The following is a 25828-nucleotide window of genomic DNA, read 5'->3' on the forward strand; positions in this document are numbered from 1 at the left end:
TTTTTTTTTTGCAATAAGTATTTTTCTGTATGTATACACATCCTATCGGTTTTCTTTCTCTGGAGAATCTTGACTATTACAACCAATAACTTTCTTTTTTTACCCAAAAAATGATATGAGATTTTTAAACACCTTTAAGCATATGTCTATGACATAATGATTTCTCTCAGTAAGACTATGAGCTTCCTGAGGGTAAGAATTTTCCTTCTCTCCTTCCTTCCCTTCTTTCTTCCTTCCTTCCTTTCATTTTTAAGATTTATTTATTTATTTTAAAGAGAGAGAGATAATACCCAAACAGGGGAGGGGCAGAGGGAGAGGGAGAGAGAGAATACTAAAGCAGACTTCTTGCTGAGAGCAGAGCCCAACCTGGGGCTTGATCCCAGGACCCTGAGATCATGACCTAAGGCAAAATCCAGAGTCAGATACCCAACCAACTGAGCCACCCAGGCGCCCCACTTTTAAAATTTTTAATATAAGCTCTATGCCCAATGTAGGGCTTGAACTCATGACCCCAAGATCAAGAGTCATATGCTCTATCAACTCAGCCAGCCAGCTAGGCACCCCCAACATTTTCTTCTTCTTCTTCTTTTTTTTTTTTTAAGATTTTATTTATTTATTTGACAGAGAAAGACAGCGAGAGAGGGAACACAAGCATGGGGAGTGGGAGAGGAAGAAGCAGGTTTCCTGCTGAGCAAGGAGCCTGATGTAGGACTTGATCCCAGGCCCCTAGAATCATGACCTGAGCCAAAGGCAGACGCTTAAGGACTGAACCATCCAGGTGCCCCAAGAGTTCTTTTTTGATCTTGTATGTCTACTATCCTCTCAACAAAAGGCAGGTATTATAATTCCCACTGTATGGTTGAACAAATTGATCTTTTGGGAGGCTACATTACCTGTCCAAATTGGTAAGCAGTAGAGTTAAGATTCACAAACAGGCCTGTCTGATTTCCATCTACTTCTGCCACAATAAACCAGACTCTGAGCCACCTGTGATGGAAGAAGACAGAAGCTGTGATGTTTGCAGCCCAGGAATAATGTTTAGTCATTTGACGCTGGTGGGTGGAAGTCTGTTTTTACACTCAACACATCTGCAGGGAAAGGGCACCTTCTCCGTCCTGTCTGTTCCCTTTAGTTAATTACATGCCCATCTCTCCGTTTAGCCTATGGCCTTCCAGCGGGCAGGCCTTCCTCTGCCTTCCATGTCCCTGGTGTCTGACGGACCCAGAAGGTATTTAGCGAAGTTTTGTTTTGTGAGTGAATCAAGGCCATCAAGGGGACATTTCCAATAACAGCTATTGTTTGCACCAAACCATATATGAAATCACTAGAATGGTAGGATATTCACAAATGCCATAAACACAGGATTGCATGCGCTATGAAGAGTATATGAAGAGCTTTGAAGTTAGCACGGAAAGTCGCTGAGCCATCAGAAATCCTTCCTTAACTTCCCGCACAAACACGCTTGTATGCCCTACACTCCTAAGTCAGGATCAGTTTCTTGCTGGATCTTTCAACAAAGTATTGAAGGGGCTACCACGCGCCAGATACTGTCCTAGAGGCTGGGATTCCCCCAAATGATTAAGACACAACCTGTGCCTACGATGACCTTGGAGGAGAGCCCAAATGCGGGTGCCAAACCTGGAGCTCAGCAGGAGCAGGGAGGCTCGTCCTCCCTTTTCCGGTTCTCACGTGCTCGCCTACCCGGCTTCAAGCCTGTGGGGTCTAGAGATGGCTGTTTAGAAGGCAGAAGTAGAACTGTGCCTGGGAGTCCCTCCGAATCCATTGAACCTTCTCACCTGATGATTCAAGTAGAGTGACAGCTGAGGCTTTAGAAGGCCTGTCCCCAGGAGCTGACTGGGAATTCCCTCTATGCAAGGCAATCACTTGTCAGGGTGGAGACATCAAACCCACAAAAAACACATGAAAAAGCTCAAGAGGTTGGTACCCATTAGTCTAAGGGCACAGGGCAAAGATAACTTGGACAGGGCTGAGGGGTATAACCATGGGCCTTCATCATCACACAAAAATGTTCATGATGTTCTCGTGTTGTTGCTGTTGAAGAAGTCCATTATGTACACTCTATCTATATCTATGTATTTGAGTTTTGGTCCACAAAGCAACAAATCTTCACCGTCTCCCAAATTATGACTCATCAGCAGACAATTCAGGACAGTTGAACGGCGGAACGAACACAGAACAGTTCGAGAACAATGCACACAGGCATCGATTGTGTGGCTCTCACAGTAAGTGCTGTGCGAGTTGAGAGAAGGGAGACTCCAGCGTGGGCTGGAGAGATTGCGCCGACAGATGTCACGCATCAGAAAGCTTGGGAAGAAAAAGGGTCCCGGTAGGAAAAGGGGAGCCACGGAGAGGCGGCAGGTCTGTGTTTCCCGCCTGTCTGCTGCCCCAGTGGATGCCTCTGGAAGGGCGGAAAGGCTTCCTCTGCTTCTCCTTGTGTGGGGTCAGCTTTGGACAGGGCCGGCCCCAAGAAGGTAGCTCTGGACAGCGTGTTGGAACGCAGACCACCCAGGGAGCTCGGTATCCAGAGCTAGAATCTCTTCTGCCTCTTTACCTCCTTCGACCATAACCAGCTCAGTCACACTGGGGAGGTGGGAACCCTTACCTCCTGGCCTCTTCCCAGAAAGGATCTTGTAAAAAATGCGAGTCAGACCTTTGCATTACTTTCCTGCTGAAAAATCCTTCGGCAGCACTTAGCAGCAGCTCCTAGTTGGGACGGCCTGGGTTTGAGTCCTGACTCTGATACTCACTAGATGTGTGATCTTGGGCAAGTTCCCCGAATGAGTCCATGCCTCAGTTTCCTCATCTGTGAAATGGGGATGATGATTACATTAATACCTCTTCAAATGGGCCAATAGGAGGATTTGATGAGTTCATATCAATCAAGCGCTTTGAACAGTGCCATTTACATGCTCCTGAGATAAATCGAATTAGCTCAGAATCCTTCCGGGGACTCACGAGCCCCCAGGGATCTTCCTGAAGCCCCTCTCCTTATCTCTTGGCTTTCCTCTCTTCCTCTTGGGCCTCTGCTCCCTCCGAGCTCTGCCCCTGATACCCTCTTTCCTACATCTTCACCTTCCCATTTCCAGGGTCTCAGCAGAAATGACCCTCCTCTCCCCTCCCAGCTGGGTGAGCTCCCTGAGCGTGAAGCCCACAACATCCCTTCTCCTGGTCCGACCCCCTGACAGGCTGAGGCACCAGGAAGGCAGGATTATGCCTCTGCGATTTGCTTAAGTAGCCCTGGTGCCTGGCCCAGCGCTCGGCAGAGGGCTCGATGGATACACTGGGTGCCGAGACACCAACGGCCAAGTGGACACATGTACCAACGATGGATGGTGGGAGAAGTCAAGGCCACAGGACAGGGTGAGCTGAGGCTGCTTGCTCAGGAAGGCTTTGAGGCTGGCCTGGGTCCAGCCCCCAGCCGGAGGCACCCATGACTCCAGGCGAGAGGGGCTGGAAGCTCCAAGCAGCCCCCTAGGGCGCCCCTTACCCGCAGTCCCTTCCAGCTCTGTAAACTGACTCCCAACTGCCCCGGCGCGGCCAACAAAGAAAACCCAGGCAAGCAGCCTTTGGCAGAAAAAGGAATTCTTCTGAATGTAATAACTCCCTGATTAATTTGGACAGTTTCTCTTCTGGATTTCCTGAAAGCCAGCATAAGCCCAGGTAAGAAATTTGTTTCCATACATGGAAACGAAACACAGGAAAGTGTGTTCCATCAAAAGCAGCCCCTGGAAGAAAGGCGCCCACGCCACCCCGCTCCCCCCGGAATATGCCACGAGGGGCCCGGGGACCACTATCGCTCTAATCAATGCCAGCGGACAAAGGCTGCACAGGTCCTCTCCCTGCTCCTGGTCCTGAAGCTCGGAGACTGGCCAGCCAGCCCGTGTGCTCAGTGCTGCAACAGCTGCCCCACAGCTTCTGGAAATAAAGGGGGAAAGGCAGCAACTTGTCGTTTCTTGACCCAATGTTTTTAGAACACGAAACCAAAATAAGAGAGATTTTTAAAAAACCCCAGCCTCCAGCAAGTCAGTGAAATGAGACTTTGTTCACCAACGGCAGGCAGAAGCCTTTGGGCTGGGGCTTTGATGGAAGGTTCTGGTTGCCTGTATGGGGGGATTGGGAGGCATCCTGCTGATGCTCAGGCTGGCCCAGACCAGAGCATCAGAGCATCCGAAGGACCCTTAAAGCCTCAATGAGAAAAGCATCTGTAGCCATATAAGCTAGAAGGTGCTCAGGAAATTCAGGTTTCCCTTCCCCTTCCGGAAGACCTGGGACCCAGCTAATTATTACATCAGAGGCCTTAGCTGCAAGTCATAGAAACTGACTCACGTCAACTTACCTTATTTCTTACTGATCATGAGAAAGGCTGGCAAACCAGGCGTCTAGGATGGCCGGGCACTGGGGCAGGTACGTAGCTGGAACCACAGGCCAAATCACATTGCAGACCTTGCTCAGATCCCTGCTGTTCCAGCCACTGGACTCCAGACACCCGCCCCTGCTGCTGGAACAAGACATGGGCATAAGACACTGGGCCTTAGACCCTGCATTGGCTCCGTCCTCATTTGAAATCCAAGGCAGCCTTGCTGCTGCCCCAGAAGGGATTGTTCGCCACCATCCCCATTTCTTCGGGTCTTTCATTCTAGAATCAAAATCCTGGGCAGGGCGTCTGGCCAAGCCAGAGTCAGGCACCACAACTCTGGGTAAGGCAGAGGTGGGGAAGGAGGTGTCAGGAATATTGACTTTCCAGGGAGGAAAAGGGGCTTTACCTCCCACTAAAACTCATAAAGTGAGGAATTCCTCAAGCAGCAGAAGGGGTTCCAAATGCTGGGCAGCCTGGAAACGGCCCATGTCGCTTGCAGTTATACTGGGCAAAAGCTTGGGGGCACATGAAAGTTGGAGTCTGGGAAAAGACTTAGCTTGGATCCCATCTTTCTCCGGAAGAAGGAGACGGGGCTTTGCTGTCATTGACATCTCCACCTGGAAGCCTTGTCCCCACTTAAACTTGGCTTCCTCCCAGATCCACAAAGATCTCTCTCTCTCTCATGGAAGATGCTATTCCACATTTAGATTGCATCATACTTTTAAGAAATGAATCACTTCATTTATGTATGTCTTGCAAAGCTCCCCCAGGATGGAGACAAAAATCTTATTCATTAAACAGTTAACAAACATTTATTGAGTGTCTGCTCGGCCTTGGGGAGACTGAGGGGACAAAGGCAGGGCCTGTGCCTGAGAGAAGAAGGTCATATCTGTGCCAGGTGTGTCGAGGTGGGAAGGCTTCCCAGAGGAGGTGACCTGGTTTAAATGAGTCTTGGAGAGTAAGATGATCTTGATCACTGGGGGCAGGGGGAGAAATACACTCTAGAGAGGAGTAAAGCGTAGGCAAAGGCAGGGAGTACCGAGAAAGCGCAGTGTGTCTGGGTAATAGAGTGGGCGAGACTTGGTGTGAGGGTGTGGCCGCCTGCAAGGAAGTGGGAGACTGGATCGCCAATGAAGGGCGGGGCCACATTCTGAGGAGACTTGCCTGTCTTTCTGAAGAATGGGTGTTGCATCCTGAGACCACTAGGAATCACCAGATTCTCTTTATTTTCTTTCTTTCTTTCTTTATTAAAAATTTTAAGAAGCTCTATGCCCAATGTGGGGCTTCAATTCATGATGCCAAGATCAAGAGTCACATACTCGGGGCGCCTGGGTGGCTCAGTGGGTTAAAGCCTCTGCCTTCAGCTCAGGTCATGATCCCAGGGTCCTGGGATCGAGCCCCACATTGGGCTCTCTGATCAGCAGGGAGCCTGCTTCCTCCTCTCTCTCTCTGCCTGCCTCTCTGCCTACTTATGATCTCTATCTGTCAAATAAATAAATAAAATCTTTAAAAAGAGAAAAAGAGTCACATACTCTACCGACTGAGCCAACCAGGCACCCCTATTTTTATTTATTTATTTTTATTATGGTAAAAAAGATAGGACCTAAGAGCGACCATTTTAACCATTTTTAAGTGTATCATTTGGTGGCAGACGCGTTGGGTGGTTAAATATTTTGGCGATCACCGCTGGGTCGTGGGCTTAAAGCTGATGCGCCAGGGAGCCACGCCCATGAGCATTTCAGGAGCGGGATGTCAGTTGCTACAAGGGACTTGTACCTCATGATGGGACAACAGGTGGTTGGGGACTCACGTGCTGACCCTTACTCAGCTGGCGTCCTTGAGAAGCGATGGCACAGCCGAGAAGTGATTAGAGAGAGAGACCGGGGGAAGGACAGGATGAGGACCCTCCCCAGCGGAAACTTCTCTGAGGTGTTTTGTTTTTTTTTTTAATTTTATTTATTTTTTTGACAGAGAGAGAGACCACAAGTTGGCAGAGAAGCAGGTAGAGAGAGAGAGGGAAGCAGGCTCCCCACTGAGCAGAGAGCCCGATGCGGGGCTCCATCCCAGGACCCTGAGATCATGACCTGAGCCGAAGGCAGAGGCGTAACCTACTGAGCCACCCAGGCGCCCCCCTCTCTGAGGTTTCACACGCAGGATACAGGATACCTCTGAACCTCCAGGTGAGGCACCCAGCCCCCACTCTTGGTTTTTGCCTCCCTCCCGGCCCTCCTCCTGCTCCTGGCCTCCTCCTGCCCGCCTCCCTCCCTGCACTTGTGCCTTTCCTCCGCTTCCAGCATCTGCCACCTTTGTGACCAGTGAGGATCCATTTATCCTCTAAAACCAATATTCTCCTCTTTCAAACTTACCTGGACTCTTCTCCAAACTTCCCTGAGCCCATGGCCACCACGCACCTGGTGGTGTCTTTGCAAGGTTTCAGGAAGACACAGCCCGCGAAGAGTCCCTGCTGATGCAGCCCCGACCAGGTCATCTGGGAGGCCATTCCCCTGTCCCCCCCAGCCTCGGCCTGGTAGGACACAGCGGCCCTGTTGATCGATCACCCCGCACGGCGTGCTCAGGCCCTGGAAGCCGCGGGCATTGCATTTCGCGCCCTCTGTTGCAGTCGTGGTTTCCTTCTTGTGGCCTCTCCAAAGCCGCGGACTACAGTGTCTGTTTCTGGGCCCCGGGCAGCTAGCTGAGAGACGGGGCCACATGGCGGCTTGTTCACAAAAGTTTGCCTCAAGGAGAAAGAGAACTACAGGGCCAGGGCCAGGGGTGCGGGGAAGGAAAGAGTCTACACCCCAAGGTCCCCAGCGCCCCGGGAGCCCTGCTCCCCTTCCAGACAGGGACAGCCTCGGAGGGAGGAGGGCAGCAGTGGACACAGCCGAAGGCCGGGGGAGTCTCAGGGGTTCCTGGCCGCTAGGAGGGCTCCTCACCCGGCCTCCACCTGCCCAGCCCCACGGTCTCCGCTGTGTGTCGGGCCAGGGAGAGCATAACTCAGTGCAGGCTCACGTCTCACAGGGTGTGTTTGGGGACAGGGGACCCTTCAGGGGACCTGTCTCAGGGTTTCAGGGACAAGGAAGGGACCTCCCCAGACAGGGTGTCTGTCACACCCTCAGGTCTCTTCAGAGAAACAGGTGCCAAGGGCCTGTCAGAGTGGTGGCCACTTTTCCTGAGCCCTGTCCCAGCAGGGGCCACAGAGGAGAACAGGGACCCTGTGCCCCTGAGGAGTTCCCAGGTCTGGGGTGGGGGGGCGTAAACCTTGCTACAGTGCAATACAGGGTGTACGGGAGGAAAAAGCTTGCCCCGGACACTGCGGTAGCCCCAAAGAAAGAGAAAGAGATGAATGCCCTCTAGGAAAGGACATCCCCAAGCAATATGGAAGGAAGGAGGAGGGAAGGACTTCCTAGAGGAAATGGCATCTAACTTGGGTGTTAAAGAATGAATAAATGCAGCCCAGCCTGGGCAGGGGGGGAAGAAAATCCAGGCTGGGGGAACAGCATATGCAAAGTCAGAGAATCATATGTGGGAACACAGTGGGCCCCGGGAAAGCATGAACAGGTGGGGGCCTCACATCCAGGGCAGGGGGACGAGGAGCAGGGCTGGAGACCGAGGCGGGAGGGAGAGCCAGACAGACCGTCAACAGATTTCATGTTTGCAGAGAGATCTGTGAGTTACACGCCGCACTCATTCAGCTCACTGTCATTTACTGAGCTCCTTCTGTATGCAAGTTGCTTGTCTTCTGACCTTCTCCGTCCTCATTGACCTCTGCCGCTAATTCCTGGGGATGTCTGAGACGCCACACAGTCGAGACCCATTCTACAGATGAGGAAACTGAACTCCAACTAGGGAGTGTGACATCGGAGAGCTACCGATGGCTTAGTGGCAGAACCAAGACTGGTAGCTAGATCTCCAGATTTCCCGGTGCCTTATAGTTGGTGGACAAAGCAAGCCCCTCAAGGCTGAAACTGCTTCTTATTTCTTTAGGAATCGAAAAGGGCCATGAAATGACACTCAGGGCAAAGAAATCCAGACTCTCATCTGAGGTTCAGGAATCTGAAGTCCATGACTTGTTGAACAGATGTCCATTTCATCAGCATCTTTCTGCTTGCAAGCGCCTCCTTCCAGATTCCCTTAGAGGCCCACTTTGGAGGCTGGCTTGTCTGTTGCTGGCCTGCACGCGGTCCACCTGCACGGTGTGAGGCCTCTCCTGGGTCCCAAACTGACGTCATGACCTGTGGCTGTGCCCTCAAACCCCCGCCAGCTCTTTCCCAAAGTCGCCCTCTCCTGCCATCCTCCCCATCGGCATTCTCTGCTGACAGCGGCCTTGCTGGTTTGCAGAGACAGCAAATACGGGAGATTCGAAGCTGTGTGCTCCTGGTTTTTCCTGGAAGGTGCCAGGCCCTGCAACCAAGTTGGGTTTGCAGGGACAGAAGTAAGCAGGAGGTAGGGGCCAGCGCTTGGGCTGAGGGTCTGTGGAGGCCTTTCCTGGGGGGGGGGCGGTCTCTGGCTGAGAGCTTCATTCCTTAAATACTCCTGGGATGCTTTAATACCATTCCTCCCTGCAGCCCAGGTGTGGGACTGCAACTTCTGCCCCAGGTTCCTTCCTCTGGGCCCCCCACCCCATCTCAAGGGCCATCTCCTGACCTGGTAGGCAGTGGGAAGCACCTCTGCCCAGCCAGTGTGGGATGCTCAGGACCGGTTGGGTGTGTGCACCCTGAGACGTCCTGCTTGTGCGGGGTGGTGGGCGATGCCCTGGTCTGGGGTCACATAGACAAAGCGCATATCTCAGCTCTACTTGCTGTGTGACTGTGAAAGTTTACCTGTATTTTCTGGGCCTCTATTTTTGAAATAGGTGTAGACCAGTGCTGTCTACTATGGTAACCACGAACCACATGTGGCTACTCAACCCTTGAGTTGTGGCTAGTCCTGACTGGGAGCTGGAACTCAAAGACACACTCGATTCCCTCCCGTGCTGGCTCCAGCGGGGACTAGAGACTCGGCTGGACTGGCTGTTGGTGGCATGCCGCAGAGAGAGCATGCCGTCTTCCCACACCTGGCCCGGGCCCCGGGGCTCCATGCTGGGGGAGCACTGGGTGTAGACTGTGGATGCAGCAGGATCTTCTGGCGTTGGCTTTGCCACTACAGTCTGGGTGACTTGAGACAGCTACTCCTTCTTTCCAAACCTAAACTTCTTTGTCTCTCGAATGGCCAGGCCCCTGGTGCTGAGTCATTCCCCAGGTGCTATTTGATTTTTAGGTTTTGTTTTGTTTGTTTTGCTTTTTGTTTTGCCACTAGATGCTCCTTGGCTTGTAGCGCATCGTTCGGTGGAAATGATCCTCTCCCTCTGTGTCTTTGTCTTCACGTGGCATTTTCCTCTCTTACCAGGACTCTAGCCCTATTGGATTAAGGAGCTTTTCTACTCCAGTACGACCCCACTTTAATTAATTACATCTGCAGGGACTCTATTTCCAAAGAAGGTCACATTCTGAGGTACTGGGGTCAGGATTTCAATAGCTCCCTCTGGGGGATATAATTCAACATGTCGTACCTCAGCAGGAGCTGAAATCAAGATCTTGCCTTCTCCCCAATCTCACTGCTCTCCGCGACTGGCAGCCACAGCTTCCTCTCCTGTCAGCTACTCTTCCTGGGTTCTGGTAATTACGTTTCCCCTTTGCCCTGGAACTGCGTCCCTATCTTGTTGATTTCCCTAAACGCTTGTCCACCTCTTTGTAAACAGCTCTTGATTACACTCTCTCCAGTTTCCCAATTTGTGCTTCTGTTTCTGGATGTGCCTTATTATCCATTTACCTTTGCACTCACCCATCCCCCCGCCAGCCTTCCATTCATCCATCCATGCACCTGTCCTCCCACCATCCACCTCTCTGTCCATCCATACCCGTTCACTCATGATCCATCCATCCATCCATCCATCCATCCGACCACCCTTCCCTTCCCCTTCTGCTCTGCACATGCAGATTTCACTGTGGATGCTCAAACCTCAGCAAACACTAAGCACTGTGGTTCTGGCTGTGGCCAGCTTTAGGTCTTGTGCCAAGAATGTAGCAAATAATACACAATGCTTATTCTCCAGAAGCCGGTATTATAGTCCACAGATACGGATAAAATATATCTACTCCCTTCCCTGATAGTTCTCTGTATCCAGTGGCAGAACAAAAGAAAAACCTGGGGAATTACTCAGCACAATTTGGAGAGGGATTAGGAGGTACTTTCTGCACTCTGTTATTTTTTTAATTTTGAAGTAATTTGGCTCTAAAATGTTTTGTTTGTCTTCTAGGAGACCAGATTAAATAATCAACGTCTCCCTCTGAAAAAGGTTCCCAGATGGCCAGATGCCACCTACTATATCCTGGGAGGATGGCTCTTCCTTGGCGCCCGGAGCCAGGCCTCCATCATTCTCTGGTCCACCCAGAAGGGAGACAAGTTCTGAGACCAAAATGGGATCAGGGAAAGGGAGGCAAGCCGGAGGCCACTCAGATTCTGGGCACAGCCCATGTCAGAGGAAGAAGCAGACTCCCCGCTGAGCAGGGAGCCCAATGCGGACTCCATCCCAGCACTCTGGGATCATGACCTGAGCTGAAGGCAGTTGCTTAACCAACCGAACCACCCTGGCGCCCGCTTCATAACTTAGCTGTATATAGAATGATGCACGGGTTCAGGAGATTTGCCTAGGTCATGCCTCCAGTGGGCAGGTGTTAGCTGAGATTTGTTTAATAAATACATACCGAGTGTCTACCATGTGCCTGGCATTGTCTGAAAGTTCGACACAACAGATGCAGAGAGACAGCCTCGAACTCTGGAGGGCTTCTGCTTGGGGACGAGGGAGAGATCGGCTGTGGGAGGAAGGGGTATACGATGACCACACAGGTCCCCCTCCACGGGCTCCAAAAACTAGAATTGAATTGGGTGTGAGCTCTCACAAGGCAGAGATCCTGTCCTATATTGTCTGCACCTCTCCGGGCTCAGTAGACAGTAGGTGCACTTGACAGCAATGAGTTGATTCTGACCTGGCCATGAAGCGCTACAGAAATGGATACATGGGGAACAGTCTGCATTCAGAATGTTACGGCTAACAGGCAATCAGCAAACCGGCTGGGTGGAAAGGCAGCTCCCTCCCCTCTCTCTTCCTGTCTATCTCTATAGTGACCATCACTGGGACTGGTCAAGGTCAAATGTGGTCAACCTAGCATCAGTCCTCCCAGGAACTCCAGTGGCTGTTTCTTGGGTTTTATAGCACCGCATGAAGATCTTTCGTATTTCACGTGATGAATCTCCACGCACGATAGCAGTCTTTTTGCTATTGCACCAGTAGGATAAAAACATTGCATATATTTTTAAGGAAGGAAAAGCATACCATCTCTTTACCATAGAACGATTCAATCTTTGCATTTCCCTTCCAGCCTTTGTCTGTATGCATGCGCTTTTTACACTCAGTGGTACTCACACTGAGCATACCATTTTGCATTCTGCTTACAAAGCCTTTTTTTTTTTTTTAAACCTTTGTTCTTTCATATAGATTCTGTGCTTGGGGCCAATCTTTGTTGGCCCATCAGTTTTCCTCTTAGGAGCACGTCACTGAAAAGACAATGAGGACATTCTCATTGCTTGCATTGGATGTCTGTGAAACGCTTTGTTTTCTGGAGCTCTACAGACTAGGGAGTTAGCACAAGAGCAGAACAGAACAGACTTTTCATGCAGATTATTTGTATTGTTATCTAAATAGGGTGTTCTATCTGCATGGGAGGAAACCTCCCAATAAATCAAGTAGACACAGAGCTGGTGGTGAATCCGGAGTCTGTCACTCATTCGTTGTGTGACCCTGGGTCCCTCACCTAATTCTCTGCTAAAGTTGGCACGGGAGCGTCCCTCTTCCTGGGCTGGGAGAGAAGGTATGGGAGACACAGCCTGGGCTTTGGCCCTTAAAGCGTGTGGTCTGTACGACTAGGGGACGACGCTCCCCGTGTGATGCTGTGATGGACCCTGAGCAAGTCTCTCGGAGCCTCAGTTGGTGCATATGTGAAATGGGGAAATACAAGTCCCAGTGAACTGACCAAAGAATGAATACGAAAGTGCTTTGTTAATTAAAATGGCGTCTGGTCCTTGCTCTACTCATCATGTATCTGTTCTCCCTTGGCTCCAGAATGAGGTGAGCAAGTCCCGGGATGAGTTCAGAAGTGTGTCCTCCTACTGGCAGCACAGTGGCCACCGACTGGATAGGGCCAGCAGCTTCCAAAGATACTGTCCTTGGACCCCAGCTCCAAGTCTGAGCTGCCTCAGTCTCCCCTAGTCATCTGTGTACACTGCCCTTTCCCTGGGGCCCCATTCCTGGGCAGCTTTAGCTGAGAAGCTGCGGATTCCATCAAGAGCCAGGCTTTCAAAGAGCCTGCAGGTAAGTGGGTGCACAGGGTAGGGGGGGTAATGGGCCCAGGACAGCCCAGCCCACCCCAGCCCTCCCAAGGAGTGGGGGTGGGGCAGGCACAGCTCCAGCTGAACCTACCTGACCGGAAGTGGGGGTTGACAGTCACCTGCCCTTCCTCCTTGGCTTTTCCTCTCCTCTTCGTTTTCTTCCTTCCCTCCTCCCTCCTCTACCCACTTTCCTCTTTCATCTCACAATGCTTCCTGCCACTGGGCCCTACAGACACAACTGGCAGCCCCCTCGGTGGGCTGGGATCTGCTGCATGATTCTAAACATTGTTTAGAAACTTGTAAAACAAAGCAAAATCAATGATCAAGTTTTGACCCTCCCCCTTCCTGCAAAAAATTTTTTTATTTTATGTTTTTTTGGTTAACTACTGCTGGGAAAGGAAACCAGGGAGAAAACCATTTGCAAATTATCTCAGACTTTGAAGTGAGAACCGCAGGCCTGACCCCAGTTCACCTACAGCTGACTGTAAACAGAAACCACAGCCTCCATGAGCGATGTGAAGCAAGGCTCACACCCGCACACCCCAGCACCCCCCCCACCAACCCCATGCTCGGCTGCCCCCCACCCCTGCTCAGAGCCCCACACTCTCCAGAACCCAGAGACGCAACAGCCAAGGGGTGCTCAAACCTTTCCCTTTTCAAGACTTTTTTATTGGAGTGGAACACATCCGCCAGGAAGCACACTGCTGATCGCCTTCCCCTGGTGCGGGCCCTGGGCTCCTTCCCGCCACTGCCACACGTTACCCAGCGCCATTTTCCTCTGCGCATCCAACTCCGCACTGGGTCAAGCTCCGTGAAGGCAGGCCCTGTGTGTTAGGATGTGAGCCAGACCTTGCTGTTTGCCGGTTCTGCCTCCGTTCCCTCCTCTGAGACGGCCTCCGGGCTTTGTTGGGTGGAACTGTGATCAAAGGGCCTTGTCCTTCCTTGGTCCTTGGTGACAAAAAGATAGAAATGTCTGGAACCAGGTTTTGAAGAGCCCGTCCTCTGGCTCCTTGGGTTTTCTCCTCTGAGAAGCTGGCTCTTCAGCTCTTCTGTCAACACTGTGAGGTACCCAGTCAGAGGGCCCTTCCACCTCTTACAGTCAAAGAACCCAACCAAAGATGGTGCTTTCTTCGTCTTCGTGCTCCCCAGATACGGTAAGCAGCCAAACACACAGCAGGTCTCAAAGCCATCGGGTGGAATTTAGTGGTGTTGACTTCCCTTTCAGTCTGTGGGCTACAGAGATACAACCTAACAGGACTCTCACCCCACCCTGCAAGCCTGGTCCCTCCTTTCTCAGTAGGTGTGGGCCCCGTCCCGAATGAACCCTGTGGAACTCTGACCAAGCTACCCACTTCCAGCTTCCCCATCATCTCCTGTCTCTCTTCTCAACCTCTGACCACCACCCAGTTCTGCTTTTCCCAGGAGATCTAAAGACATTAAACAACACCACTTGAGTATATCAGCTAACAGAATGCACAGAAAATCAAATCAAATTAAAAATCAGAAATAGGTTGGGATCTTTTTAAAACGTGGATTTAGAAGGGAGGTTTCCATATGGGCAACTAAGTCACAGGTCCTGACTGGGGGAAGGCACGAGGCCCCACGACTTTCCTCTCTTTCTCAGCCTGGCTTTCCTCCAGCACTTGCTGTCAGCGCTACTACAAGAAAAACCCCTGTTTCTTCTACTCACACTCACACCTACACTTCTGGTGCAAAATGTGTGGGTTTTCACCCCACACTAACTAATTCTCCCAACACTCGGCACCATCTGGGTTCCTACAGTTAATTCAGTTTGGACACCGACTCCCTGTGGTTAGTGCAGATCGCAGAGACGAAGGGCGGGTACCACAAGACCGCCTTCATTTCCGATGCCAACAGCAAGGAGTGGAGCCCCAGCTTCGCCTGTACTTCTAATATTGCTACAAGCTGAGGGTTCCCATACCCACCCGCAGTTTCAATAATCCGTTCTCATGGCTCGCAGAACTCGAGGAAATATTACACACACCACTCGCCAGTCTACTAGATAAGGAAGGACACAGGTGAACATCCAGGCAAAGGGGTACACAGGGCAAGGTCAGGAAGGGCCCCAAGTGCAGAGGCTTCTGTCCCTGTGGCCTTGGGACATTCTGCCCTCCCACATGAGGGTGTGTTCCCCAAACGGGAAGCTCTCTGACCTGCATAATGTAGGGATTTTTATGGCTGCTTCGTCATGTAGGAATGATCCATTATTAACTTAATCCTAGCCCCTCTTTCCTCCACGAAGGATGGGGGCTGGGTTCGAAAGTTCCACACTTCTAATCATGGTTTGGTTCTTCCTGGTGACCAGACCGTTTCCGAAGCCACCGTGAAGCCCAGGGAGAGTCGTCTCATCAGAACAAGAGATGCTCCCCTCGGCAGGAAATCCCAAGGGATTTAGTAGCTCTGTGTCAGGAACCAGGGACAATATACATATATGTTTCTTATTGCACAGTTGCTCCTAGAGAAGTTAATGAATCACAAATGTGAAGGGACTGTCTATTGTTGTCTGGTATTGTCACTTAATCACTGAATGCCCATGTGACGTTTGAGTACTTTACTTTCTTTTATAAAAATTTATTGATTTTTATTTTAGAGAGAGAGAGAGAGCCTGTGAGTAGGGGGAGGCGCAGAGGAAGAGAGAGGGTCTCAAGCAGACTCCCCACTGAGTGCAGAGCCAGACACGGGGCTCGATCCCACAACCCTGTGATCATAACCTGAGACGAAACTGAGAGTTGGGCGCTTAACCGACTGAGCCACCCGGATGCCTCTGAATGCTTCCCTTTCTTAAACTCACACAGGGTAGAGATTTGTTCCGTCATTTTTGGACAGAACAGCTGCCCAGTAGAAAAGCAGTGGAGGGATCATTGCTTGCCTGAGTCTATTACCGCTTTCTGCCTTTCTTTCCAAGTTCACTTTTGTTTATAGACATTTTCTCTACATAGAAGTAGAGAGAATTGCATATGGACCACCAAAATCTATCACCCCCTTTCTGCAATGATCATTTTGCTCTTCTTGTTTCATCGACATATGCAGCAACAGCTTTGTTTTTTTGCTGGAGTAGTTAAAAGCAAATCTTAGTCATCATGAAATTTTAAGACTTCAGTATAGACTTCTAATAGGACAGGATTAAAAAATACTTTATTTATTTATGAGAGAGAGAAAGAGAGAGCACACACATGTGCTTATGTGGGAGGAGGGGCAGAGGGAGAAGCAGACTCCCCTCTGAGTAAGAAGCCCGATGCAGGACTCTCTCCTAGGACCCCATGATCATGACCTGAGTCGAGGGCAGACACCCAACAAAATGAGCCACTCAGGTGTCCTTCTTAATATCATCTTAATACTTGGGCCAGATACAGTTTTCCTCAACTATCTGAAAAGATTCTTTTTACAGCTGTGTTGCTCAAATTAGGACCCTAAAAGAGTGCATGTGACACTGGATTGGTATGTCTCTATGTCTGTTTTCATCTCTAAGTTTCTCTCTCTCCCTTTTTTTTTAGATGCCGTTTTTTTGGTAGGAGAAGCCAGGTCATGGTTCCCGTGGATATTTCCCATGGTTCGGATTTGGCCGGCTGCACCTGCATGGTAACATTTGGCAGGTCCCCCGTCCCAGGATGCCAGATGTCTGTGCCGCCCTGGGCCTCCTGGTGCGGGCCTGCCTTGTTTCAGAGTAGCTTAAATGACAAAAGTTGTGGCCCCATGTTGAAACAGGGAGGACTAACTCCTGGGAACCCTTCACCAGGGACAGATACATTCCCCAGCTTCCCCACCTTCTGTGGGCCCTGTTCTAGATGGTTCTTCAGAAGGCCCCCAGCCGGACTGAGCCCAGTCACCCAGGGGTAACCATCCCTGATTGGTCTTGTTATTAATGTATTAATAAAGGGTGACCAACTGCTTTGTTTTCTGTTCCCCCAGGTTTCACTTTCCTCATTCCCTCACTTCTTCCGGGGACCATCTCCCAAGTGAAACCCTCTGCCCCAAACCCCCGTCTCAAGCCCTTCCTCTGGTGACTCTAGAGGGTTGGCCAGATTTAGGATCCTTTTTTTTTTCTCTTTTTGGTAGTTTGGCGTCTCAGGTGCTGCAGTGTGCTTTCTGTTGTCCCTTACTGCCCCCGGCAGCGTGTCCGATGGGGTCCTGCTAGTATTTGTGCCTTAGAATATCAGGGATCCAGCGGGAAGCTTCCAGAGCCTTCCTCTGATCTTACCTTGCAACCATTCTGGACGGACTCCCCCTGCATTTATAGCTAAGCTCTTCCACTGCTGATAGATGTTTTCTGCCTTTAGGTAGCTCGCTTTCCGTTCAACAGGAGGTGACGTGTCCAGCCCCCTCATGTGTCTCTCAAAGCAGCAGCATTTGGTCCCCCCCCCCCTCCACAGAGCCTTCGTGCATGAGTCATTTCTGCTGGGGGTCTGTGTGTTTTCAAGTCCTCGTGGACGGAACACTTGGTATCACAAAAATAGAAGCTCATCCAAGGTGTGTTTTGCTCAGCTGTCTGGCTGTTAACCAATTCATGGGAGGCTTAGCACCTTGTAATGGAAAAGCAGAGGGGGGACTACGGTGGCCGGGCGAGGGCATGAGTGTGGGCGTGTGAGTGCGTGTATGTGCGCGTGCGGGTGCATGTGCACACAAGACCTCTTTCCCCTTGGGTGGTACAGATCACTCCCTACTTAGAATAGTTTTTCCTTCTGAAAAGCCTTCCCCCTTCTTATTCCACTCATTAGCCCCAAGTATCCACCCCCTCCCTGTGCAAAATGCCTGAAATGGAACACGGTAAGGTAGAAGGTAGCTCCGTAGGGAGGATAGCATGGGATTTTGAGTTAGACGAGCTGATGGTTCACTGTGTGACCCTGGGCAGTCGCTGAACCACTACGGGCTTGATTTTTCTTCCCTTTAAGTTGGGTATAATAAAACTATGTGTTAGAACACTTTAACTTAATAAATGAAATGAGAGTGCATTATGAAAAAAAGAATACTGTCAATAGTAAAAGCTTGTATGAACAAACGGGGATATTTTCCTGTCTCAGTGGTGGATTTTCAATATTTCCTCGGACAGGTTTTGATAGGAATAAAGGAAGGAGATCAAACCAGACAGGGTGCTTAGTTGCGAACAACAGGAGCAGACTCAGCCTAAGAGAAGGAGACAAGACACTTTTCAACAGTCTCTCGAGAGGTTTTCAGACCTGACAGGTGAGTTTGAGGATCAGGAAGGAGGAGCTCTGGGCAATGACCACAGTCATGGCCAAGACCGTGCTATGGACTTGGGACACTGGCATGGCCACTTGTGAGCTCGGGACGGTGCCGCTTGCTCTGGAATGAAAGGTTTGTGTCCTGGGGCAGTTGGTACCTCTTGCTACCAGATGGTTCTCTGTGGGCCCTGTTCCTTTGCCAGCATCTGGGTGGGCTGCTGAGGGGCCCAGTCACTGTCTGTGCCCCCTTGTGGGAAGCTGGGTCTGTGGGCCACTGGTGTCTCCATGTCCATGGTGGGAAACACTGAGGGAGGAGATTCCCAGATCAATAAGCAGGAGCACCAGTGGGATGAGGTGGGAGGCTGATGGAGGCCAAAATAAACACTGATGCTGTCATACTATTGATTATTGATTATTGACCAAGACTTCCTGACAGATACTTGTCGAGGAACGACAGTGGCTGTGTATCATGGTGGCCAGATAATAGACAGGACATAGGTCATTTCTTTTTTCTTTTTTTTGACAGAGAGAGAGAGAGAGATAGCAAGAGAGGGAACACAAGCAGGGGGAGGGCCAGATGGAGAGACAGAAGCAGGCTCCCTATTGAGCAGGGAGCCGACTCAGGACTCCATCCCAGGACCCCGGGATCATGACCTGAACCAAAGGCAGATGCTTAACAACAGAGCCACCCAGGTGCCCTGACATAGATCATTTCTGCTCTAAAACAGAAATCATGTAAACAATGGAATGCCACAGAGTGAAGTCATTTGTAACCATTACTAACAGTTCTGATGAAAATGTGGGAAGATGCTTTTGATATATGCTAATGAAAAGCAAAGGAGCAGGCTAACTTGTATCCGTGCTTGATTAGAAGTGTTTAAGAGAATTGTGTGTCTGGGAACTAATGTGCAAAATAGAAAAGGATTATTTGGGGTTGGGATTATAGGTGATTTTTATTTATAAACACTTTTCCCTGAAAGGAACTTAAGAAATGCAGCAAGGATTCTGAGATACATACTTACAGGCAAAACAAGAACTCCTCAGGGAATGATGTTACAGTACCCAGAACCTGACCAGCATCTCCGTGTGCTACACCAAGAAGGATCCAGTTGCAAAGTGGAAGAAGCAAATGCAGGTCAGAGGTGCTGGTAATGTGGACACCTGCCTCTCTCTCTCTCTCTCTGCCTTCAGAAAAGTTGATTCCCAAGACTCTAGCAAGTGGCCCATTGCTAAACCCTGTGCAATGTTTCTTTGCTGCTAGGACTCCTTCACCCTTCTTCTGCCAGATTTTACAGTGCGAGTCTCCTCATCCAGTGCCCCATCCCTGATCCTATTTGTGTGAATTGTCCTCAGGGGAGGAGAATGCTGCGCTCTTGGCTAGAAACAGGCTTATTTCTAATTTGTCCACTTCTGTTTCTCTTGAGACCATGATCCAGCACTCATCCTGCCTCTGAACCCACCAGCCAACAGACCTGACTTCCGCAGGAGAAAAAGAGATGCTGTCTTCTTGACATAAGAACTTCAAAATAACACAGGCTGTGAAGTGCTGAGCTGCCCCCAGCTTATGGCCTTGTTTCTTTGACAGACAAGGCATTGCAATACGTACAGTTGGCCCTCCAGGCGGTAAACTGATTATTGCCAAGTGCTAGTCGCTGTTGGGAATTTGCCACATGGAAGCCCACTTCATATAGGCTGGACAGGCAGAGGCTTCAATTAACAGTGGCTTTGGTAGAATCAACTACACGCACAGGATCACTAAAGTCAAGGTCACGGGGTTTGCTAGATACAGTCAGAGGGCATTTCCAAGAGGTGGCCCTCCGTCTTCTACTGGCTGTATGTAAGCTCTCTGTCTCTGTCTCGAAGTTCTAGTCAGCCCCATAGCGGCTACCTCTCCTGTTTCATCCATGACTTGAGAGGTGGAAAATGTAACTCGGTATCACTCACTTAGACGTGCAGAGAAAAGTAAGTGCAATTTTTAGATTTTCCATAATTAATATGGTCTTCCTCCTGGTACCCTCTCTCCTCCACCCTCCACTTGCTGATTAATGACAACAATTAATTTACTACTGAATCCTGTTTAAACATGGTCTGATCTGTCCATTTAACTGGACCTGTTAGGGAACTTCTGTTTGGATAAAGATGGTCAATTGATAAGACTCTTCTCCTTTTGCCTCTCGGGCTCTGAGATGGTGTATGGGTGTATGGAGAAGACTGTACCTTTGTTTCTAGCCACAGTGGGGACTTGGGATGCCCAGTGATGGTGTCCTCTCCTCTCTGTCCCTGGCTTATAGGTTTGGTCTACCTGGACTCCTCCTGTTTGCCGAAGTCTGAAGCTAATGGAACTTGCTACCTGCCTTCTGCCTACTTGGCACGGGTTTGGCCGGGCACCCTGACTGCAGATCCCTGAGTGTTTGCCCTGTTTGGCACCCTGCCATGCCTGGCTTCCCTCCCCAAGTTCTGCCACGGTTCTTGTCCTCCTGTCCCGACAACCTCCTTAGGTAAGGCCTTCTGCCTTTGATATCACCTTGAACTGGTTGGGTGCTCTCTTTCCCTGTCCATGTCTGAGCTTGGGTAGTGGATTTTGGGACTCGCATATCATGTGCTTTTTCTCCTCACTATCTTCCCTCTCTTTCTTCCATCCATGAAACCAGGGAAAGGGTGGACTTTTCCTGTCCTTCCCTTACCTCATATCTGTCTCACTGACCCTCCAGCTAAACTTCAGTGATGAACTAGATCTCTCCTACAAGCCTCATGGGAACTCTGTAGACCACGGGGGAGAACTCCAAGCTCCCATATTTGATACACCAAAGGAATAAAGGAATTTGGAAAATCTTTTCCTTAGATAACAGCCTGACTTGCAAAACAATTTCCTGCTGCCAGAGATTATTTTTGGATATAGAAGCTCAGTATTACTTTATTACCCATTTTGTGGTTCCATTTGTAACAAATTCTAAACTCCCTCTGGGCAAAGGTCTTTGTACTTGTGAAAACACCATAATTCTATTTTGGGAATCCTTTATTTGGCACTCAGTCTGTCTAAAACTGGGCTTTTCCTCTCCCATTGCTGACTTCATTTTCTTAAAGTTCTACTTTGATCGTGTCACTGTCCCGTACAAAACCCTTCAACGGCTTCTCCTTGCCTTGGAACCAACTCCTGGGGCTCTGCCCCTCCATATCTCCATCTCCCCAGACTCTCCTTTATAACTGTCTCTTTAGCAATACCACCAAAACTTTTTGCTTGCTTTCTTCCAAGTCTCTGCTCATCTAAACATCCTCCCCCCTTCTGCCTTTTGAAATCGCAACATTTCCCAAAGCCCTCTGCCAATACCATCTCCTCCGTGATGGTCTTCAGAGCATCTCGGTGACCCTCTCCCTTCTGTCCTTCCATAGCTCTCCTGCTGGACACTTAACCCAGCCTGCTTCATTGAGTTGGCACAATGGAGTCTGTACCGTGAAGGTGGTTATTTGTGACAGGGAAGCATGTCAGAGTCCCAGAGTCAAGCTGGTTAAAGCAGCGACTGAAAGACAGAATCATCTCCTAGGCAGAAGAACCTCTCTCAGGAAAGGAGCAGGACGAGCATGATTTCATGACTTGACTGTAATCCATTCAGTGGAATTAATGGATGAAATAAAAATAAATGTTTCAGTGGAAGTGAACACGGACTATAGAAAAGCAGGGGTGAGAGAGGCCATCACAGGCAGTGTGTCTTTGGCCCTGACCAGGTGACATGAGCTCAGCGTCCTCACGACAGCCTGCCTTGCAGCGGAAATGAAGATGTGTGACAAACATTGCTGATGACATTGGCCTAGTCTCTCACTCCTCCACCTTCCTCTGGCATCTGCCTCCTATGTAGACACCCTCAGGGGTGCTGGCGAGTTGATCCAAACATTCTGGGATGTTAGACAGCCGTCTTTGGGTCTTTAGCTCACACACGGGTGACCAGCTAATCTGCTAGTCTCAGGAGCTTGGTCGTGTGAACCAGTCTCAGGTGTTTGCCTGAGATCAGACACCGAATGTGGTGACCATGTCGATATCATGTCTGCTGGGGGCTTTGTGTGGGCTGTGGTCAGCTTGCCCGGGGAAGATCTCTGCAACAAAATACAGCACCTGTCTTGTTTTTGTAATTGTTCTAGGATGTTTAGGGCAGGAAGTGTACCTGCTACTGGTGTGTGCCTTTGTAGCAGGTGTCCCACGCCCTTGCATTCGATTATAGGCATCCAGGAAATAGTTGCTGAACAGACCTTAGAAGCTGCCTCCCCGGGAAAAGGAACTTGCTGAAGTCCCGAAACAGCAGTAGCAATGGACAATTTGGTCTGGAGGTAAGACCTATAAAGACAAAGTGTGGGCCTTAGGATGGCCGTGTGTGTCCTCAGGGATGTGACCCAGCAAGAGAGAAAATTATTGGACAAGCTGGAGGAACTCCATTTAACAATGCTCATGGGGCACTTTGCATCCCAACAGAAGTGCACTGATGAGTAAACAGTCTCTAGCCAGGGACCCAAAGTGGCTCAGAGAATTCAAGACCAAAGAACCATGGAGGAAATTTGACCAGGATACATTCCCATCGTAAAGGACAGGCCCAGGCTGAGGACAGGCCCCTCAGGCCATGGACAGGCCACCTCATGTTGTCTATGTGACTCGGGTTGTTGGCAGGTCCCGCAGGCCCCCACTCTCGGTCTGGGAGTGTACCTCTTCTCTCACGCATACATTTGCTCCAGCCCTCATTCCCTTGCCCTCAGACTGAGGCTGCCTCCTCCAGCTGGGACCTGGTCTTGCTTCCAGGGGACAAGACGCAATGCTCTTCTGTTACTTAATTTTTCTGCCGTTAACCCTTTCTATCTTGATTACTGTTTAGTGAAACCTTGTCTCCAGAGATAGTTTCTTCTTTAAAACTACACACTCTTAGAAAAACACAATTCACAAAACCTAAAATATAGAGGTATTAAGCAATTGTACAACAAAGTACACTAAATTGAAAATAATAGATTATTTGCAGGGTTGCTGTTAGAATTTCAATTTACACAAATTTTACTTGGGTACAACTTTAGCAACCATTGTGTTTGGCAGAAATGGCTCATCTGAGTGAAAAAGAAGGGACTCCATGGGGTGTCTGAGTGACTCAGTCGGTTAAGCATCCAAGTCTTGATTTTGGCCCAGATCATGATCTCAGGGTCATGGGATTCGAGCCCTGCATCAGGCTCTGCACTGGGCATGGAGCCAGATTCTCTCTCTCCCTCTGCCTCTCCCTCTCTGACTCTGTCCCCCTGCTCTCTGACTCTCTGTCTTTCTCTGTCTCTCGAAGGAGGAGGAGGAGGAAGAAGAAGAACAAGGAAGAGGAGGAGGAGGAGGAGAAGGGGATTCCCCATATGCCCTGGTGGGTTTGGGGTTCTGGACGAGACTTCCACAGGGAGCTTTAAATCAGGGTCTTCTGTTTTGCAGGGACTAATGGGTCACTGCGGGGAGGATACCGTAGGTGATCCGGGCCTGAGATGGCCATATTGCAAAGCCCTAGAGAGGAGGGACTAGAACGGGGACCGTGCTGAACCCTGACCGTTCCCACTAACGGACCGCGCAACAAGGGAACACAAGAAGAAGCCATGGATGAGGGAGGTCTTCCATTCCGCTCTAGAACTTGTCTTCCTGCGTAAAGAAAGGCAGTCTACAAAACATCCCCCAGGCCCTGCTGCTGTGACCGACATATAGAGAGGAAGGTTTTCAGAATTGTTCCCCCTGGAAGGAAGTGCCGGGAGAGAACAGCCGTCCCCACGGCAGCTTCGGATCCACACACAGATCCTGCAGGACAAAGGGAAACATCCAGGCAGGAGGACGGCGGGTACAGCCGCGGCCGCTCAGATGGGACTTGGCAGACAGAAAGAAGGAGACCTCTCTGTAGAGTTCATGGACACCAACAGATCCTGTTTCGTCATGGTTTTTTGGGGCTGGAATGGATCAAACACCAAGACGGTGATGAGAAAAACTGACCTGGGCTGGAACTGGGAGACGGCACCCAATGCCGCCCACTGGGGGTTTAAGCAACACCCACCGGGGTGATCCTGGCTGGTCATGCCAGACTCCCTCTGCGGTCATACTTTTATTCTGCTTGTGTGTTTATATGGACCTTTATATCTGGAGCCACCTCTAAATTAAATTTAATTTTTTCACATTAATACACTCATAATTTTAAAAATCTTTTTTAAAGTATTTGTATTTTATGTACAATGAATCAGCATGAAGGCAGGGACCCTGGATGACCCCATTCAAGAAAATTCGTTTAATCCAACCTAACGCAGCCTGTGTCCGCTGCGTCCTGATGGAAATACCAGTGGCATCTTTTGTGGCCTCGTTACTGGCTCAGACTGAGCTGGTTAGAGCAGACTCGGCAAGAGCAAGAACCCTGGCCAGATTTCCCTGGATGGCGCCCCAGTAGAGCCTCCGGGGACCCATCTTGCCGTCTCAGACACAACGAGGCAGAAGGCGTGACCTTGCCGTTCTCTGTGGATGTTCCTGCGTCTGAGTAATCAGAAACACACACGCGTAAAGAGACGCACCTGACCCGTCCACTCTAGAGCGTGGGGACGATTTTCTGCAGCTACCCTCTTCGCTCTCAAGGTACAAAGTATGAGACCCTCTGTAGGAATTGATTGGGAAAATACATGTCGTGGCCACTGCGTCCTCTCTGGAGGTGAGCCTGGGAAGGGCAGTCTGTTGGGATGGCCTCTGTCTTGTCCTTGCTCGTGCCTGGCCTGCGTTTGCTTTCCTTGGGCTGGGGCCAGACCCTATTGGAGGATTTGGTTTGCTGACTGGCAGGTCCTTCTCGGGGGCTGTCTGGAGACCCCGAGGCTTGGGTAGAGGAGCTGAGGCAGTTTCTGGCGGGACTGCGTCCAGGTCCTGGTGACTTGAGCCTGAGGACGAGATAGCCACCTGGAGACGGCTCTCGGCTTACAATGTGTAGATTTGAAACCACAGTCAGCAAGTTTACACTCTGCTGCCTTTGACTTTCTCAGCTTTGTTTCCTTGAATGAAGAGTAGATATTTACTCTACTTACAAAGTAAACCGTTTTAGGCAGCGGACGACTGACAGAACATTCCCGACTCTTGGGATGGCCCGGAAGACTCTTCAGCTGCATGATCTTATTTTCCAGAAGGAACCATGAGCCCCTCCTCATGCCTCGGAGCCTCCTCTGCCCAAGTTTTCTGGACTTCTGGCGTTTGCTGCACCTGCTGTGGGCAACGCCCCCTCCCACAGGCAGCTCCCCCGCCCCAGCCTCAGCCTGGCTCCTACTTCAGCTTCCCGGCCCTGACCTGGGATTTCTGGCTCTTCCTGACAATGTGTCTCAAAGCCCTCTGGTCAGCACAGAGATGTACAAGCTCTTTCATTTTCTCACCGTGACATATTAAAGGCATTTGAAGTCTCAACTTAGAATTACTCCCTTGATACCTTCTAATCCTTCTCGATACCCTCTGGGCAGCCATAGCCAGGGGGGCAAAGCCATTAGTGACTCTCTGACTATGACACAAATGGCTGATGGGTTTCTCACAGGCCCTGTCATTTTTAATTTTTTTTTAAAAGGACTAAATGCCACATAAACACCACTACACGTCTGGCCTTAGCAGAAGTTCAATTGAAGTGCAACTTTGCTGAGATATGCGGGTTTTATTTTATTTATTTATTTTTAAAGATTTTATTTATTTATTTATTTATTTATTTATTTGACAGAGAGAGAGAGAGAGAGAGAGAGAGAACGCACGCAAATAGGCAGAGTAGCAGGCAGGGGGAGAGGGAGAGGGAGAAGCTGACTCCCCACCGAGCAGGGAGCCCGACGC

At 50.1% G+C, this 25828-nt stretch overlaps 1 long non-coding RNA gene across 1 annotated transcript; it reads left to right on the top strand.

The window, feature by feature from the left end:
* The first annotated feature begins 16317 nt into the window (after positions 1 to 16317).
* Positions 16318 to 25420, top strand: LOC309871064. The gene is made up of 7 exons (XR_014315001.1): positions 16318 to 16402; positions 17101 to 17290; positions 17871 to 18004; positions 18984 to 19965; positions 20295 to 20501; positions 22218 to 22323; positions 23444 to 25420. It is a non-coding gene; the product is annotated as an uncharacterized lncRNA (long non-coding RNA).
* Positions 25421 to 25828: the final 408 nt, after the last annotated feature.

This window comes from Mustela nivalis, assembly GCF_964662115.1.
Source record: "Mustela nivalis genome assembly, chromosome: 8".
Classification (NCBI taxonomy): domain Eukaryota; kingdom Metazoa; phylum Chordata; class Mammalia; order Carnivora; family Mustelidae; genus Mustela; species Mustela nivalis.